This window comes from Ranitomeya variabilis, chromosome 1, assembly GCF_051348905.1.
Source record: "Ranitomeya variabilis isolate aRanVar5 chromosome 1, aRanVar5.hap1, whole genome shotgun sequence".
In the NCBI taxonomy this organism is placed as follows: domain Eukaryota; kingdom Metazoa; phylum Chordata; class Amphibia; order Anura; family Dendrobatidae; genus Ranitomeya; species Ranitomeya variabilis.
The window spans coordinates 338,354,077-338,373,864 of NC_135232.1; the positions used below are offsets into that span (position 1 = coordinate 338,354,077).

At 43.3% G+C, this 19,788-nt stretch overlaps 1 protein-coding gene across 1 annotated transcript in view; it reads left to right on the forward strand.

The window, feature by feature from the left end:
• The window catches only part of REC8 (REC8 meiotic recombination protein), a 217,059-nt gene that overhangs the window by 97,802 nt on the left and 99,469 nt on the right, over positions 1-19,788 (forward strand). The window lies entirely within an intron of this gene.

Sequence of the window (19,788 nt, forward strand, 5' to 3'; positions counted from 1 at the left end):
GATAGAATCCTTGCACCCCATAAGGCATACGCTGCTGCGTACCTGGATGATAACATCATCTTTAGCCCGGACTGGGAGAGTCATCTGGAAAAGGTCCAAGCGGTGTTTGATGCTATAAGAGAGGCGGGGTTTACAATAAACCCGAAGAAGTGTGCCTTGGGTAAAGAAGAAGCTAAGTACCTTGGATATATAGTGGGTCATGGAGAAATAAAACCCCAAATCAGTAAAGTGGAGGCAATTCAAACATGGCCAAAACCAGTTTCCAAAAAGCAAGTTAAAGCCTTCCTGGGAATCGTGGGATATTACAGGAGGTTCATCCCAAACTTCGCCACGATGGCTGCGCCTCTGACTGACCTGCTAAAAGGGACAAAATCAGTAATGGTTTAATGGTCCGAAGAAACAGAGTCAGCCTTCCAAGAAATGAAAGAGGCTCTGTGTAAGCAACCCATTCTGATGGCCCCAAACTTTAAGAAAGAGTTTATTCTTCAGACAGATGCCTCAGATGTTGGGGTAGGAGCAGTCCTTTCCCAAGAACTACATGGGGAGGAGCATCCTGTTCTCTGTCTGAGTAGGAAGCTGTCCTCGTCTGAAAAGAACTACTCAGTCATAGAGAAGGAGTGCTTGGCCATAAAATGGGCGGTGGACACATTACGGTACTATCTGCTGGGACGTAAATTTAAACTGATACCCGACCATGCCCCACTTAGGTGGATGAGGGAAACGAAGGGTAGAAATGCTAGGGTCACCCGTTGGTTTTTAGCCCTGCAGGACTTCTGTTTCCATGTGGAACATAGGGCCGGAAAGCTGCACGGTAATGCTGATGCCCTGTCAAGAATCCCTTGTCTAGTGGGGGAAAGTGCCAAGCCCCACGGCTTTAGGCAGAGGGGGGAGGTATGTAACGTGGCTAAAGGGTGTCTAATCGATGGGAGATATGTGTCACATAGATAGCTTGCCGCTGTGATGTAATCATAGCTACCTATATGTGTGTCAGGACCTGTGGTGATGTCACAACCACATGTCTGATCATGTGATGGGTTCTGGGTGTGGTTAGACCTATTAAAGAAAGCCTAATGCTTAACACAGTAGATATGTGTGGAGGTGCTAGCCTCCAAAGTGTGTTAAGGCTCCAGGACTGAGCCTGAAGGACTGAACATTTTTCTCCTGTTTGCCTAAGCTAAAAGCTATTTGTTTTTTTTGTTCTGTTATGAGGTTTATGAAGCAATAAACCTTTGAACTTTTGTTGGAACCTGCCTCCTAAGTGTCAGCCGTCGCACCTGAGTGAGTGAAACCCCTACAACAGGTACAAACAGTTTACCTAAAGGACAGGCAGCAGGGGTGTCCCCATGAGCATCAACAACCTCTTTTTCAAGATTGGACAATATAGACACAATAACTACTCCTTTTTATAGTATAGGAACTGGTTCACAATTATCTCCACCCCAGGAAAACAATGATATAAGGCATTCGCCTTAATGTTCTTGTTCGCTGGCCTACATGTAACAAAAAAGTTAAACCTGGTGAAGAGCAATGCCCATCTTGCCTGTTGAGGCGTTAGACATTTTGCAGACCTTAGGTATATGAGATTCTTACGATCCGGGATTATCATAACCGGATGAACTGCCTCCTCCAGCAAAGGATGCCACTCTTCAAAGTCCCACTTGATTGCCAAGAGTTCCCTGTTACCATTGTCATTTCTCTCCGCAGAGTATAGTTTTTTTTTAGAAAAGTATGCATATTGACACCATTTACCAGGAGATGCACCCTGCGACAATATAGCCCCACCCCCACTTTACATGCATCAACTTCTACAATAAAAGGCTGAATGACGTCAGGCTGTATGAGAATCGGCGCAGATACAAAATACTCCTTCAAGATATCGAATATCTCCCTGGCCAGACTGGGCCATGTGGAAAAGTCTGTATCTTTCCTGGTCATATCCGTCAGAGTACACCTTTGTAATGCCTTCAAATTCTCAGGATGATCCCAATCCAGTACCGCCTGGACTTTTGCCGGATCCATGCAAAAACCAGTGGACGATAACACTTATCCTAGAAAAGGGATCTCCTTAACCGAGAACATACATTTCTCTGGTTTGACAAATTATTGCCTCTGAGTATCTGTTAGACCTGCCTGACATTTACCTAATGTGACTCAAGGTCAGGTAAATAAATTAATATGTCATCAAGATAGATAACCACAAATCTTCCTACCAGGTGACTAAAGATGTAATTTACAAAGTGCTGAAAGACGGCATGAGCATTTGTCAACCCAAAGGGCATCAGAAGGTTCTCATAGTGTCCCTCAGCAATATTGAAAGCTGTGTTCCACTCATCCCCCTCTTTAATATGAATGAAATTATATGCCCCCTGAGATCCAGTTTAGAAAATCATTTTGCTCCTATAATCTTATTAAAGAGGTCCAGGATGAGAGGGAGCAGATATGCATCCCGGACCATCATCTGATTGAGTTAGTGAAAATCTAGGCATGGGTGTAACCCCTGGTCTTTCTTCCTTACAAAGGAAAACCCTGCAGCAATGGGGGATGAGGATGGTCTGATACGACCCTTTGCCAAACTTTCCATGATATAGTCCTTCATGGCCTGCCTCACTGGATCAGAGATATATAGTCTGCTCTTTGGCAACATGGCCCAAGGGGCAAGATTTATGGTGCAGTCATATGGGCGATGGGAAGGAAGTTCTTGGCATTCCTGCTCCGAGAACACATATCCAAAGTCCATCGGGTATTTAGGCACAGACTGGGTATCCAACCTTGCAAGCTGGGTGCTCAAGCAGTGTCCCTGACAATACTCACTGCACTTTTCCTTCTCATGAATCTGCCATTCTACCACAGGGTTGTGCAGAGTGAGCCAAGGAAGTCCCAGAACCACAAGAGAGGGCAGACCTTATAGCACATAAAAATCAGTACCTTCTGAGTGCATAGCCTCTACCTGTAGATGTAACCTCTGGAATGCTTGAGTAAAATACCCCTGTCTCAAGGGTGCAGAGTCGACAACAATTATGGGTATAGGTCTGGACAGTGAATGTGGTTGGAGAAATTGGACGAACCTAGCATCGATTAAGTTAAACCCTGCCCCACTGTCCAGAAAGGCAGAAATAACCACCTTATTTTTGCCCAGATGGATTCAGCAGGAAAATAAATTGTGTCTTACCCACAGAGAAGATATGTACATCCGTGTTGCTAACCTCCCCATAACCCGAGCTCCTTAGTTTTTCGGCAGCTGTTTACAGTGAGATAGGGAAGGACATGTGCCCATGTAATGGCCCTTTCTACCACAGTAAAAACATATTCCCCTTTGCGCCGAATAACAGACGGCATTCCCGGACAAGTTGCCCCACCCAACTGCATGGATTCCTCAGATGCCTCAGACAAGGTTTTCCTTGGCCCCAGACCTCCCGCATATTGAGGGGTGTCTTTATGTCTCTGGTGAAGGTGGAGATCCACCCCGATAGCCAGAGACCTGGTCACCTCAATAGAAACTGGAGTCTCATACAGAGCTAAGGCATCCTTCAACCTTACTGATAGCCCTTCACAGAACGGGCTACGGAGCACAGTGTCATTTCGCTTAGTGTCAGTGAACCACCTCCGAAACTCAGCAATACTCCTCCGCCGGCTGGTCTCCCTGCTGAAGCTGACATAGTGTGTACTCAGCCAGGGAGATGCGGTAGGGGTCGTTATATATATATACTAGATTGTGGCCCGATTCTAACACATCGGGTATTCTAGAATATGCATGTCCCCGTAGTATACCTTTATGACATCATCGTCGCCTTGGCAACCGTTATGACATCATCGTCGCCATGCTGTGCCCGTCTCTGATTGGTCAAGGCCTGGCGGCCTCGACCAATCAGAGAGGCGGGATTTCCAGGACAGACAGACAGACAGACAGACGGAAAAACCCTTAGACAATTATATATATATATATATATATATATATATATATATATATATATATATATATATATATATATATATATATATATATATATATATATATATATATATATACACTCACCGGCCACTTTATTAGGTACACCATGCTAGTAACGGGTTGGACCCCCTTTTGCCTTCAGAACTGCCTCAATTCTTCGTGGCATAGATTCAACAAGGTGCTGGAAGCATTCCTCAGAGATTTTGGTCCATATTGACATGATGGCATCACACAGTTGCCGCAGATTTGTCGGCTGCACATCCCAAAGATGCTCCATACAAGGCAGGATGGATCCATGCTTTCATGTTGTTTACGCCAAATTCTGACCCTACCATCCAAATGTCGCAGCAGAAATCGAGACTCATCAGACCAAGCAACGTTTTTCCAATCTTCTACTGTCCAATTTCGATGAGCTTGTACAAATTGTAGCCTCAGTTTCCTGTTCTTAGCTGAAAGGAGTGGTACCCGGTGTGGTCTTCTGCTGCTGTAGCCCATCTGCCTCAAAGTTCGACGCACTGTGCGTTCAGAGATGCTCTTAGGCCTACCTTGGTTGTAACGGGTGGCGATTTGAGTCACTGTTGCCTTTCTATCAGCTCGAACCAGTCTGCCCATTCTCCTCTGACCTCTGGCATCAACAAGGCATTTCCGCCCACAGAACTGCCGCTCACTGGATTTTTTTTCTTTTTCGGACCATTCTCTGTAAACCCTAGAGATGGTTGTGCGTGAAAATCCCAGTAGATCAGCAGTTTCTGAAATACTCAGACCAGCCCTTCTGGCACCAACAACCATGCCACGTTCAAAGGCACTCAAATCACCTTTCTTCCCCATACTGATGCTCGGTTTGAACTGCAGGAGATTGTCTTGACCATGTCTACATGCCTAAATGCACTGAGTTGCTGCCATGTGATTGGCTGATTAGAAATTAAGTGTTAACAAGGAGTTGGACAGGTGTACCTAATAAAGTGGCCAGTGAGTGTGTATATATATATATATATATATATATATATATATATATATATATATATATATATATATATATATATATATATATATGATCCAGCACCAGAAAAAATTCCTCCACCGTCTGGAGCAGTGGAGAGAGAATGCCCGTGTTTGGGGGACATCCTGAAGGAACGAGATTATTGTACTGTACTGTTACATACTTAGGCAGTTAACTGGTTCATGCAGCTTTACATGAACACCCGAGCCTTACACTATGGCTGGTCCAAATAACTAAAGCAATTGTTACCATCCACCTCTTGTGTCTCCCCTTTTCCTCATAGATTGTAAGCTTGCGAGCAGCAGGGCCCTCTTTCCTCCTGGTATCTGTTTTGAACTGTGATTTCTGTTATGCTGTAATGTCTGTTGTCTGTATAAGTCCCCTCTATAAGTTGTAAAGCGCTGCGGAATATGTTGGCGCTATATAAATAAAATTATTATTATTATTTATTATTATTGTACCCATCCGTTGCTCCTCAGTTTCTGAGGAACAATGATGTAACCTGAAGTAAAGTTTACAGGCCTCCCTGAAAACAACAAACTTATCACGCCCCCAGAGAACCTGTCAGGTAAAGTGATCTTACGCTCCACTAAGGGTTGTCTAGGAGTCATGGTCCCCAAACCGGAAGTATTAGGGTGCTGCAAAACGACAGTGCGTAGATCTGACACCTCCAGGCTGAACTGCTGCAGTTGACCTGTCAGAGCAGTAATAGGATCCATAATGGATCAAAAAATGGTTTTGGTCAGAGCTAATGTCACAACACTGTTACTGGGTGTCCGGGGACTCCTTCCCCGGCTCCAATGCTAGCAGTGCCCTAGCTTGCCCTTTTCCTCAGATTACTTCTGATGGTGAAGATGCTGGGGCCACGTACCTTGCCTTAGCTCCTGAATCCGCCCTCAGTCTATACCCCTCCCACACCCAGGGAAGACGGGAGTAGTAGTGTACCAACCAGACTAACAAGGTAATACGAACGAAAAATATCAAACATACAAATATACTCACTCAGACAACAGAGGAAAGCATCGGAGAGTGGAGGATGGGGTTAAGCCAAAGTATGTGTAGAAAGGGAATTATCACACACTCAAAACCTAACAACAGTCGCAGATTAACCCACCAAAAGTCTTCTTCTGTAATAACCAACAACAACCTCCAGCCATGCAGCATAAGCTTTCTCTGACAATGAGTGCTAGCCACGGCCTAGTTTATATAGGAGATGGGAGTGGCTAACAGTGCACAGCTGAGAGCCTAAATGCTCCAATAGATCTTACCAGAGCAGAATAACCCCTACAACCAGCAGAAATTTACACTGTTTAATAAGAAGGTGAAGTAAATCTAATCAGTGCAGGAGTAGGAGAAATTAGATGCTTCGCTCTTCTGGCTCTTCTCTGTCGCGGTAAACCCATGACAACAAATTCTTCACTTTCTGTTGATTTGTTTATTCTGCCTCCCAAAGATTACAGTAAGGCTCAGCTCACATTTATCCTGCTCACTGCACTGAACGCCTAAATTGGGTTTTCTGTGTAAATCTATGAAATAGCCAATTCAGATGGAACCCCTAATGAAAGATTTCCTAGAATGAACCAGATGGAGACACTGGACACCGTTTGGACTGTGATCCGGCGGTGTCCGTCTTTTTAGGTGTTCTTAAAAGTGTGGTCCGCCAGAGTTTTGTGCATTTTTGAAAAGAAGGAAACCGCTGAACAGAGGCCAGATGGAGTCCAGAGTAACACTGCTGCCCCATAGAGAATGGATCCCTTGGGGGTTTCATCTGAATCACTAGGAGATTTAGATGGAAACTCCTGGAGTCAGCATGGAGCCCAGGATAAATGTGATCCCAAACTTAATGTAAAATGTTCCCAATCAAAAGCTTCAACTCAATCCACAAAAAATCCTCACTCACGTTTGTTATATGTCAATGAAAGTATAGGGGTCATCCATCTTAGTGGCAGCACAAAGGCTCTGGAAAAAGCTAAATGGCTCCTCACCTTCCAAAAGAAATTAATCAAATTCTGCCCTCCCAAATCCAAATGCCCCCACCCTTCTGAGTCCCAGTGTGCCCAAACCACATTTAGCGTCCACATGTTTGAAATTTCTGTAGTGATGAGAACCCGACTAATTTACGGGTGTGTCTCCAGAAGCATGAGCTGGGCACTACAATGACAGTTTTAAATTTTCACTGCTGCTTGTTTCTGGAAAACACCCATGGGGTAAAAATAGTCACTACATCTGTAGATAAATTCCCAGAGGTATAAGTTCCAACATGGGGGTCACTTTAGGGGGATTCTGCTCTTCTAGCAGTTAGGTGCTCTATGTATGGAGTCTACAAACTATTCTAGCAAAATCTGCGCTACAGGAGGAAAATAGCGCTCCATCCCACCCGTGTCACACCGTATTGCTAAGCATTACTGTACAACCAGATTTGGAGTATTCCTACATTTCGCAGACATTGTGGGAAAAATTTTGCTGCATTTTTACAAAATTTTGGTGGTAAAAATGTAGTCATTTTCTTCTTCACTGCCTAATGGTGTAAAATTCTGTGATCTATCTTTGGTGTCAATATGATCACTGCACCCCTAGATAAATTCATTCAGAGGTGCAGTTTGTAAAAGGGGGAGGGGGGTCTGCTGTTCTGGCACCTGAGGCCGGTTTCACACGTCAGTGTCTCCGGTACATGTGGTGACAGTTTCCTCACGTACTGGAGACACTGACTCACGTAGACACATTAAAATCAATGTGTCTCTGCACATGTCAGCGTGTTTTCACGGACCGTGTGTCCGTTTGAAAAACACGGAGACATGTCAGTGTTCGTGGGAGAGCACGGATCACACGGACCCATTAAAGTCAATGGGTCCGTGTAAAACACGTACCGCACACGGATGCCGTCCGTGTGCCGTCCGTGTGCCGTGCAGGAGACAGCGCTACAGTAAGCGCTGTCCTTCCAGCTTGTGGTGCTGAAGCCGCCATTCATTTCTTCTCTCCAGCAGCGTTCGCTGGAGAGAAGGAATGAAAAATCATTGTTTTTTTTATTATTGTTGTCTTTAAAATAAAGATCCTTGTCATCACCCCCTGTGCGCCCGCCAGCTGGAAATAAAATACTCACCCGGCTCCCTCGATGCTTCCTCTCAGTGCCGCAGCTTGTCCTGTATGAGCGGTCACGTGGTGCCGCTCATTACAGTGATGAATATGCGACTCCACCTCCCATAGGGGTGGAGCCGCATATTCATCACTGTAATGAGCGGTACCACGTGACCGCTCATACAGGAAGAAGCTGTGACGCTGAGAGAAAGCATCGAGGGAGCCGGGTGAGTATTTTATTTCCAGCGGGTGGGCGCACAGGGGGTGGGAGGGGGGTGGTGACAAGGATCTTTATTTTAAACACACACAAAAAAAAAACAATGATTTTTAATTCCTTCTCTCTAGCGAATGCTGCTGGGAAGAAGGAATGAATTCCGGCTTCAGCACCAGATGCAGGAGAGAGCGCTTATCTCTAGCGCTGTCTCCTGCACGGTCCGTGTGGTACCCAGTCAGCACTGGATCAGCACTGGAGCCGTGTGGGCTGCCGCACGTGTGCCACACTGATGTACCACGTGAGCACACGGACACGGATAACTCCGGTACCGATTTTTCCAGTACCGGAATTATCTAGACGTGTGGGACAGGCCTTAGAGGCTCTGTCAGTGTGACAGGGCACACTCAAACCAGTCCAGCAAAATCTGAACTCCAATATAGTGCTTCTTGCCTTCTGAGCTTTGTGTTGTACCTTAAAAGTAGTTTTTGACCAAATATTGGTTATCTGTATACTCAGGCAAAACTGCACAAGAAGTTTTGTGGTCAATTTTCTCCTGTTACCCTTGTGAAAATGAAAAGAATGTGGTTGAAGTAAAATGTGAGAAAAATTTTAATTTTAATTTTTTATTTCCATATTACATTAATTCCTGTGAAGGACCCAAAAGGGTAAATACATTTATTGAATATGGTTTTGAGAACCTTGAGGGGTGCAATTTTTAGAACGGTGTCACTTTTGGTTATTTTCTGTCATATAGGCCCTCAAAGTCACTTCAAATGTGATGTAGTCCCTAAAACAAAAATGGTTTTGTATATTTTGTTGGAGAAAATGAAAAATTGCTGGTCAACTTTTAACCCTTTTAACTTCAGAAGAGAAAAAAAAATAATGTTTTCAAAATTGTGCTGATGTAAAGTAGACATGTGGGAAAAGTAATTTATTAACTATTTTGTGTGATATCACGCTCTGATTTAAGGGCACAACAATTTAAAGTTTGAAAATTGCAACATTTTGAAAATTTGCCAAGTTTCTGTTTTTTTATTCAACAATAGATTTTTATTGAATAATTATTCAAATAACAAACAGGTACGTTGCAGTGATCAAAAAGAAAATGAACATTTAGATGGGTGGAGTACAAGGGGAGGGACTAATGTAGAGTACAAGGTAAAGGAAGGGGATAGGAAGCCCGAGGTGGGGTTAGTCGAGACTAAATTTAATATAAAGCATAAGAACGAATCTACGAATCTGGGGAGTCAGGAGCATGTAAGCGAAGTGAAGGTGCGGCAAAGGGAGCGTGGTTAGCGTATTCTGCCCAGGGAAACCAAATGTTTTCAAATTTACGGACTGTGTCCATAAGTATGGCAGATAATTTTTCATTGATCATATCCAAGTTTCCGTTTTTTTCATAAATAAACGCAAGTCATATCAAAGACATTTTACCACTATCATGAAGGACAATATGCCGCAAAAAACAATCTCAGAATCAGTGGTATCCATTGAAGCCTTCCAGAGTTATTACCACTGAAACGGACCCTGGTCATAATTGTAAAATTTGGCTTCCCTTAACGTCCAGTGGCGGATCTATCTGTCATTGGACGCCTCCTCCCGTTTGGTGTGGGCTCTGGCACTGAGCACACACCTCAGCTATCATGTGCCCCTAAGAGCTGTGGGAGGAATCCACCCGCGGGTGTTAACTCGTTAAATGCGGCTATAAAACTCTGTCAGCGGCATTTAACATGTGCTTATGGCAATCGCGCCAGAAATCCGCCCATCGGTGACCACCGTCACGTGATTTGCGGGTCAACGATGGGCTGGCATGACAACCAGAGGTCTCAGGGTATGTGTCCACGTTCAGGATTGCTTCAGGATTTGGTCAGGATTTTATGCAGGTAAAATCCTGACCAAATCTGCACCTGAGGTCACTGGCAGGTCACCTGCATTGTCCTTGAGTTTTTTCTGCAATGTAAGGACATGCTGCGTTCTTAAAAGACGCGCCGCATGTGAGTTTTCTCGGGTGTGCCGCATGCGTCTTTTACTGCATAGTGGAGACAGGATTTCATGAAATCCCCTCCACTATGCTGTAACATCTGGACGCTGCGTTTTTTATGCATGCTGCTCAACGCTGCGTCAAAAACTCAGCGTTTCCTGAACGTGGACACATACCCTAACGCAGACCTCTATGGTTGTCATGCCGGATTGCTATGAGTGCCGCCTGGTGGTCAGTACTCATAGCAAGTGAGTAATTTTGCTACATACAGGCGATCTGATCATCACCTCTATGTAGCAGAGCTGATCGGGTTATGGTAGCTTCTATTATATTGAAGCATGCCAAAAGTAAAAAAAAATGCTTTCGAAAATATAAAAAAAAAACTAAAAAAAAAACTAAGTTCAAATCACCAACCTTTCACCCCATTCAAAATAAAACAATAAAAAAAAATATACACATATTTGGTATCGCCGCTTTCAGAATCGCCCAATGTATCAATATATAAAAATAATTAATCCAATGAGTAAACGGCGTAGAGCGAAAGAAAATTGAAATGCCAGAATTAAGTTTTTTGGTCGCTGCAACATAGCAATAAAATGCAATAACGGGCGATCAAAAAATCGTATACACACTGAACTGGTATCAATAAAAACGTCAGACTGGCACGCAAAAGATAAGTCCTTAACCGGCACCACATCCTGAAAAATTGTGACGCTACAGGTTTTGGAAAATGGCAACAATTTTATTTTATTTTTATTTATTTTTTTATGCAAACTTTGAATTTTTTTTTCACCACTTAAATAAAAAAAGAACCTAGACATGTTTGGTGTCTGTGAACTTGAAATGACCTGGAGAATCATAATGGCAGGTCAGTTTTAGCATTTAGTGAACATGGTAAAAAAAAAAAAAAATCTAAAAAACAATATGGGAATTGCACTTTTTTTTGCAATTACACCGCATTTAGAATTTTTTTCCCGTTTTCCAGTATACGATATGGTAAAATTAATGGTGCCATTCAAAAGCACAACTTGTCCCGCAAAAAACAAGCCCTCACATGGCCATGGGAAGAAGGAGAGCAAAAAATGTAAACGCAAAAGCGGAAATACCCCTGGTCCTTATGGGGTTAAGGTAAAAATTGTCTTGGTCACTAAGGGGTTAAATCTGCTGCCATGTAGTTCTCCACTTTCATGAGCTCTGTATATCCTACCCACACCACATACAGTAGAGAGAAACCTGCCAATCAGTGGTTTCAGCGGGTTACACAGCGCTCAATATTCAGAGAACTGCTTGATCTGCAGCAGATTGAAGTGATTTTGTCAAAATTACAGCAAGCAGCTTTGTACAGTACTAGTGACATATCACTGTAATCAGGGTATCTGCCCCTACAGTATGCTGCTCTTAGATGAGGTAGCAAAAACCTGGTGAGTGGTGACAGATTCCTTTTAAGAGCTTTGAGCAACTTCAATCACAGTTGGCCACAAAGAGCTTTTTACCAAAATTTACAGCTTTGACATGCGTATAATAAAAAGGCAAAAAAAGGGGTTTTCCACTACTTTTCACCCCCTATTATTTATCATAGCTCTTCAAAACAATACCTCTTGTAATATACTTATATTAGATGTATAGCTCCGATGAGCACATCTCAGCAGGCATAACATGGTACTGGATTGTGATGCAGATTCTTTCATTCTAGTAGCTTTATTTTCTCTCTCTGAAACCAATTGAGAGTTTCCTTGGCTGTATTTTGGGATCATTGTCTTGCTGAAATGTCCACCCTCGTTTCATCTTTATCATCCTGGTAGATGGCAGCAGATTTTTTATCAAGAATGTCTTGGTACATTTGTCCATTCATCCTTACTTCATTTATATAAAGTTTACTAGTGCCATATGCTGAAAAACAGTCCCACGCCATGATGTTCTCACCTCCAAATTGCACTGTTGGTGTATCGTGGTTTTGGCGTGATATGTAGTGCCTTTTGGCCTCCAAACATGGTCTGTATGATGGCATCCAAAGAGTTCAATTTTGGTCTCATCTGACCAGACTGTTGTGGCACCCCAGGAGTCCAGTTGCCACAGTGGCATTGCCTCCCTCACAGGGGGGTGATGATATGCCTGGAAGCAAGGAGGGTTTCCCTGACCAGATAACACTTATATCCAACACTTTCCTGACTCGAGACCAGAAGGGGGAGCTCTAAACCTGGTTTCAGGGGAGCTTCTCTATGAGTTCTGGCCTGGAGGAGGGGTCAGATAGTCAGTGTTTGGAACAGAGAAGAGGGAAGAAGTATAAAGAGAATCTGTTGAGTGGAGCTGTGACCAAGCTCACCCCTAGAAGCCGGATGCCGGAGTCTGTGGCTGATGGGTACAATTGTCCCAGCAGCTAAATCCAGAGGGCAGGGGATTGCAGGTCTCCTGGCCCAGCAGACACCCGAAGGCGCAGCAGCAGACCAGAGCCCGGAGCCGCCATAAAGGAGCGACACCTGCAATTGTCTCAAGCTACCTGCCATACGGGCAAGTACTTCAGAACAATAAGGAACAGAGGACTGAGCATAGCTTTAGGCCGCAAGGACCTCAAAGGACAGTGAGATCCATGATGCAGCCAGATCCACCGGTGGCTGCAGCCCCCATTAACAGGCCGGATCCAGCGGCAGCCGCAGCTACAGCCTCCATAATGCCCCTATTGATGCCGTACATACTGGGAGCGGCCTGGTTACCACAGTACTCAGGGGAGTCACACACCCTGAGTGATTTCAAGGAGAGACTATGTCGTGATTGATGGCTTCCCGATGAACGCCTTACTGGACACCGGTTCCCAGGTGACAATGATGCCATATGTCCTCTTTAAGCTGAACTGGGCTGATTCAGACATTACTCACAGCCCAGATGAACACCTTGCCATCTTTGCCAGTAATGGTCAGCCCTTGCCTCAGGTGGGGTATAAAGAGGTGACCATTAAGATTGGCCGAGTAGAATTGCAATCACAAGGTTTGATTATAGTAGATATTGACAAATGAGAATGCCATCCTTTGATCACTTTAGGCACCAATGTAATAGAACATCCCATTAAGAACCAGCCCGGTACCGAGTATCCTCATGGCCCTGGCGGGCGCTCCACTATACTCTTAGGGTATGTGCACACGTCCGGATTTCTTGCAGAAATTTCCTGAAGAAAACCGGAAATTTTCTGCAAGAAATCCGCATTTTTTTTTTGCGGTTTTTTTCCATTTTTTTCGCGTTTTTTTAGCATTCTGCAAGTGTAATTAGCTTGCAGAATGCTAAAGTTTTCCAAGCGATCTGTAGCATCGCTTGGAAAACTGACTGACAGGTTGGTCACACTTGTCAAACATAGCGTTTGACAAGTGTGACCATCTTTTTACTATAGATGCAGCCTATGCAGCATCTATAGTAAAAGATAGAATGTTTAAAAATAATAAAAAAAAATGGTTATACTCACATGCAGGCGTCTGTTCCTATAGATGCCGGTGTGGTTCTGGACCTTCCATGACGTCGCAGTCACGTGAGCGGTCACATGACCGGTCTCGACCAATCACAAGACCGTGACGTCATCGCAGGTCCTTCACCGCACACCAGCTATAGAAACCGAAGCGGCAGCATGAACCTGAGAGGCGGGAAGACATCGAAGGTGAGTATAGGACTATTTTTTATTTTAATTCTTTTTTTTGGACCAATTATATGGTGCCCAGTCCGTGGAGGAGAGTCTCCTCTCCTCCACCCTGGGTACCAACCGCACATAATCTGCTTACTTCCCGCATGGTGTGCACAGCCCCGTGCGGGAAGTAAGCAGATCAATGCACTTCCAGGTGTGCGGAATCCCCTGCAATTCCACATTTTAATGAACATGTTGCTTTTTTTTCCGCAATGCGATTTTTTCATGGAAAAAAAGGCTACATTTGCACAAAAAATGCGGAATACACTGAAAATAATGGGAGGCATATGTTAGCGTTTTTTTCGCGTTTTTATCACGTTTTTATAGCGAAAAAACGCGAAAAAAACGTGAAAAATACTGAACGTGTGCACATGGCCTTACAGTATTTCACAGGCTTTTTTAAATGTTGTTGATTGAGCTTTAAATGTGCCTGAACATACTTTTTGTTCAGCAATGGAGACTTACGTGGTGAGTGTGCATACAGGCCATGGAGATTGAGGAGATTAATTGTTTTCTTTGAAACAATTGCACCTGCTGACCAGGTCTTTCTTTACCTCTCCACAGGTGGTTATTGGCTCTTGAACAACTCTTCTGATAATTCTTTTCACTCCTGTATCTGAAATCTTGCGGGGAGCATCTGGTCGTGGCTGGTTCACGGTAAAATGATGCGCTTTCCACTCCCAGATTATGGCCCCAATAATGCTCATTGGAACTTTCAGTCATTTAGAAATTATTCTGCAACCAATGTCATCATTATATTTTGCAACAATAAGGTTGCGAAGGTCTTGATTTTAGCCATCATGAGATGTTTCTTGTGTGGCACCTTGGTACTGAGACACCTTTTTATTGACAATCAGTTGAATCAGCTGATAGTGAAAAATAATAAGTGGCAGGATTGCTTTCTACTTACTGGTAGATTTTAGCCAGTGTCATGACTTTCCATGGCTTTTTCGAACTCTCTTTCTTCATGTGTTCAATACTTTTTCCCTGTGTTATTTCTAATTATTACACGTAAATTAAGTTATGGACATCTATGGTTTGATTTCTTTGCCTGTGTGGATTGGATGAGTTGTTACAGACATCTGGTGTGAATTTCATGTCAATAATACCTTTAGAAATATATTTACTTAATTTACTTAGAAAATTGGTGACATGTTCAGTACTTAGTTCAATCACGTTATATATTGGCACTAATTCCTAAACTATAACAATCTTAAAGTCAGAGGTTGTCTCAATTGTACCTCTTTCTTTGGGTCTGTAAAAATCCTAGCTTGTGCTGTAAAATGTGTATGAGGTCCTGGGAAAGAGAGGATGAGGGGAAAAAGGGAGAGCGCTATCTAAGCGTAGTAAATGAGTATATCTTATTTGGTGATAGAAAAACACTTGAATTATGCTCACCTGGTGTGGTTGTGCATTGAGGAACTACACTAAGAAGAGTTTACAAATAAGGGTAATCTTTCTACTGGTATGCTGGCCGTCAGTGGTAATATGGAAGAGGATTTTTCTTTCTCAGAAAAAAAATATTTTCCTCCACGTGGATAGAAATGAATGAAGATGTATCAGGGTGCGTCCTTCTGAGTATCCTTAACCCAATATTGAAAAATAGGGTTGTATAGCCAAACAAAACACGTATCTCTGATGTTGAATCAAGTATTTTAGTGGCTGTGTACAGCAATAGAAAAACTTGATAAAAGACAATAAAAAACAACGCGTTTCGGCCTTGTAGGCCTTCATCAAGTGTATAGGAAGTTACAAAGGTTAAAAGTAGATCAGCAATTTCCAACAAAATTTACAAAACCATTTTTTTTTAGGCACCACATCACATTTGCGGGGCCTATATGACAGAAAATACCACAAAATGACACCAATCTAAAAACTACATCCCTAAAAGTCCTCAAAACCACATTCAAGAAGATTATTAACCCTTCCAGTGCTTCACTGGAACTAAAGCAATGTGGAAGGAAAAAATGAGCATTTAACTTTACACAAAAATTTTATTTTAGGTCCAAATTTGTTATTTTTACAAGGGTAATTGGTGAAAATTTGTTGTGCAATTTCTCCTGAGTATGCCAATACCCCGTATGTGGGGGAAATCCAATGTTTGAACGCACGGCAGGTCTCAGAAGGGAAGCAGCACCGTTTGACTTTTCGAACACAAAAATTCCTGGAACCTAGATCGGACGTCATGTCTCGTTTGGTGAGCCCCTAACGTGCCTAAACAGTGGAACCCCCCCCCACAAGTGACCCCATTTTGGAATCTAAACCTCTCAGGGAACATATTTAGATCTGAAGTGAGCACCTTGAAGCCCCAGGTGCTTCACAAAAGTTTATAACATAGATCTGTGAAAATAAAAAATAAATAAAATCACATTTTAACCTGAGAAATGTACTTTTAGCCTCAATTTTTTTTATTTTCACAAGGGTAACCGGAGAAAGTGGACCCAAAGATTTGTTGTACAATTTCTCCTTAGTACGCTGATACTCCATATGTGGAGGGAAACCACTGTTTGGGTGCACGACTGGGCTTGGAAAAAGGAAGGAGTAACGTTTTGGAACGTAGATTTTGATGGAATGGTCTGTGGGCATCATGTCTCGTTTGGAGAGCCCCTGATCTGCCTTAACAGTGAAACCCTTCCCCCACAAGTGACCTCATTTTGCAAACTACTCCCCTCAAGGATTTTATACAGGGGTATGGTGAGCATTTTGAACTCACAGGTATTACACATAATTGGATAACATTGAGATGGATGTGGAAATATGACATTTTAGTGGTAAAAATTTAATTTTTGTATTTAAATTTTTCAGGTACACAAGGGTTTAGAGGTGAAACTAGACTCCACAATTTATTGCTCAATTTCTCCCGAACATGGTGCCCCATATGTTGTCATAAATCACTGAGCCCCCATATATTGTAGTGGCCCTATACATTGTGCCCAGCTTGTGCGTCTGGCAAATTGCATCCATAAATTAAGTGCCTTCTCCCCATTACAATAATGCTAAACAGGTGGCCTCTTACTATGGTTTAGACACAGTGGGGCTCAGGAGGGGGCATTCGGATTTGGGAGCACAGAATTCACTGGATTTTATTTGCGGGGGAGCCATGTCGCTTTTCCAGAGTCTTCGATCTAGTAGGAACATAGGAGCCCTCTATAGTTCCAGTGACAGATGATGGACCTGAGTGGGGGCTTGTTTTGTGCGCGATAAACTAGGGTTTTTATTCAAATATTTTTCTATCGCTTCCAGAATAAGGCTGAGATCACATTCTTGTTTTGTACGCTGAGCACTTGCATAGGAGTTTCCATGTAAATCTCACAAAAATGCTATTCAGATTGAACCATCAACCATGAGGCAGATGGAGACACTTTGTACTCTGTTTGGTGTCCGCTCCGGTGGTCTCCATCATTTTAGGCGTCCACAGATCTGTGGTCTCCCCCATTTGTGAGCTAAAAAGACACCTAAAATGATTGGACACCGCTGGAACACAGAAAAGTCCAAAGTGAATCCATCTGCCTCATAAGTGAGTGGTTCCGTCCAGGGTTTTGTCTGGTTTGTGGTTTTGGGAAATGTACACGGAAACCCTGACCCTCAGCGGAGACAGCAGGATAAATGTGAGCTGAGCCTTAGGCTGGTGTCACACTTGCTAGTGCAATGCGAGAAACTCACATATCAATACCTGGCACTGCCGCGGCACTCGGGACTGGAGCATTCAGCTGCATAGAACCCAGCAATTCAGTTATTTTATTTTTTCACCATACAGTTGGTATTATTACAGCGATACCAGATTTGTATTTTTTTATGCTTTGCTATTTTTACACACTTAAAACAATGTTTTAGCAAAATGAATTTGTTTTTGAATCGCCATATCCAGAGAGCTGTAACTATATTATTCTTTTGCCGAATGAGCCATATTGGGGCTTGTTTTCATTTATACCATTTCATTTTACATATGACTTTTTGATAGCTTTTTATTCCCTTTGTTGTGAGTCATTATGATTAAAAAGCAACATTTTTGGCCTGTTTTTTTTTTTACGGTGTTTGGCAAACGTAATAAAAATGCCAGATTTATAGAGCGGATCATTCTGGATGTTGCGATACCAACTATGTATACTTTTTTTAGTTTATTTCTGTTTTATCATTTTGAGTGGCGAAACAGATTTTCGTGATTGGTGTGCGCTTTTCTTAACTTTTATTTACATATTTTATTTTACTTTTTTTCACGTTACACTTTTTCACTGTGGGGCATGCATAATTTTTATTTTGATCAATGGTCTCATACACTGCTGTACTCATGTACAGCAGTGCATGAGACTGTCAGTGACTCACTGACTGTGCCTGTAAGAGCCACCTTATAGCCTTATCTCACAGGCCACCATACCCTGGGATCATCACATGACCTCAAGGTACGATGTTAACCATCAGGACCGGCGATTATCATTGCTGGGGTCCGATGGTTACTAAGGGGGTCTTGTAACTCCCTTGTAACAACTTAAATGCAGATGTTGTGATTGACAGCTGTATTTAAGGGGTTAATCGGCCCCTATTGGTGGCTGACATTGCAGGGTGTCAGATACAGCTGACACCCGCGGGAATCAGAGTTGCTCAGCAGTGCTATTCTCTTATTCCTCAGTGCCATTAAAAAGTGGCGCTGAGGAATAAGTACCCTTAATGACTGCAGTAAGGGTATGTGCACACGTAGGTGGGATGTCTGCGGATTTTTCCGCACCTGCTTTTGTAAATCCGCAGGTAAACCGCACTGCGGATTACCTACGGATTTACTGCGGAATTACCGCGGATTTACCACGGTTTTTGTGCGGATTCCACCTGCGGTTTTACACCTGCCGATTCCTATTATGGAGCAGGTGTAAACCGCTGCGGAATCCGCACAAATAATTGACATGCTGCGGAATAAACAACGCAGCGTTTCCGTGCTTTTTTCCGCAGCATGTGCACTGCGGATTTTGTTTTCCATAGGTTTACATGGTACTGTACAACGCATGGAAAACAGCTGCAGATCCACAGCGTCAAAATCCGCATCGTGTGCACATACCCTAAAAAGACAAAAAAGCATTTACATCCAGGTACATGATAGATGACATTGTCTCTGGAGTTGTTCTCTTTCTTTTCTCCTTCATCTTGTCCAGACCCCATGATGAGTTTTCTCATCCACAGCTCATCTCTGCAAATTTCCATCCTCTCCGGTCTTGTGCAGCACATCCCGACACGATACCATTAAAGATAGCAGTGTCATTGTAATGCTCCTGAATAAAAATATCTGCTCTACGCTGAGCCATTGAATAAACAATTTCCCCACACACTGTCCCTCTTATGGTATATGCCCTCCACACTGTCCTCTCCTTTCCATACTCGGCCCCCTCTTCACACTGTGCTCTCACACTGGGTCCCCCCTATAGGCCCAGTCCTTATACTATGCCTCCTTACACATTCCTCCGACTCACCATACTGTGTCCGCACCCTCCCATCACCCTCGCTCCCCATAGATTTTTCTTTTGCTCCTCATATTGTGTCTATACCCATTTCCCTCATACATGCTCTCCCACCATCTCATCGCTTACTCCTCATATTGGGTGGAACGCAGCAGTCGGGGAGACACTTCGGACCGCATTAGGTGGCCCGGCTGCACCCAGGGCACATGCCCCTGCTGCCTCCACCCTCTAGATGCACCTCTGGGAAGCTGTTGGCCTACCATTGGTTGGACTCTGCATCTCCTGCCAACAGGGAGCTTAGCTACTCCTTTACAGACGTGTAATATTATGTAATAATATGTAATAATGTAATAGGTGAATACACCTATCTAAAAAGTAATGCACTGCATAAATATGATAGCATCTGGGGGGCATGGTTAGATACTCCAGGTCTGCTGCAGGACAGAATGATGGACCAACTG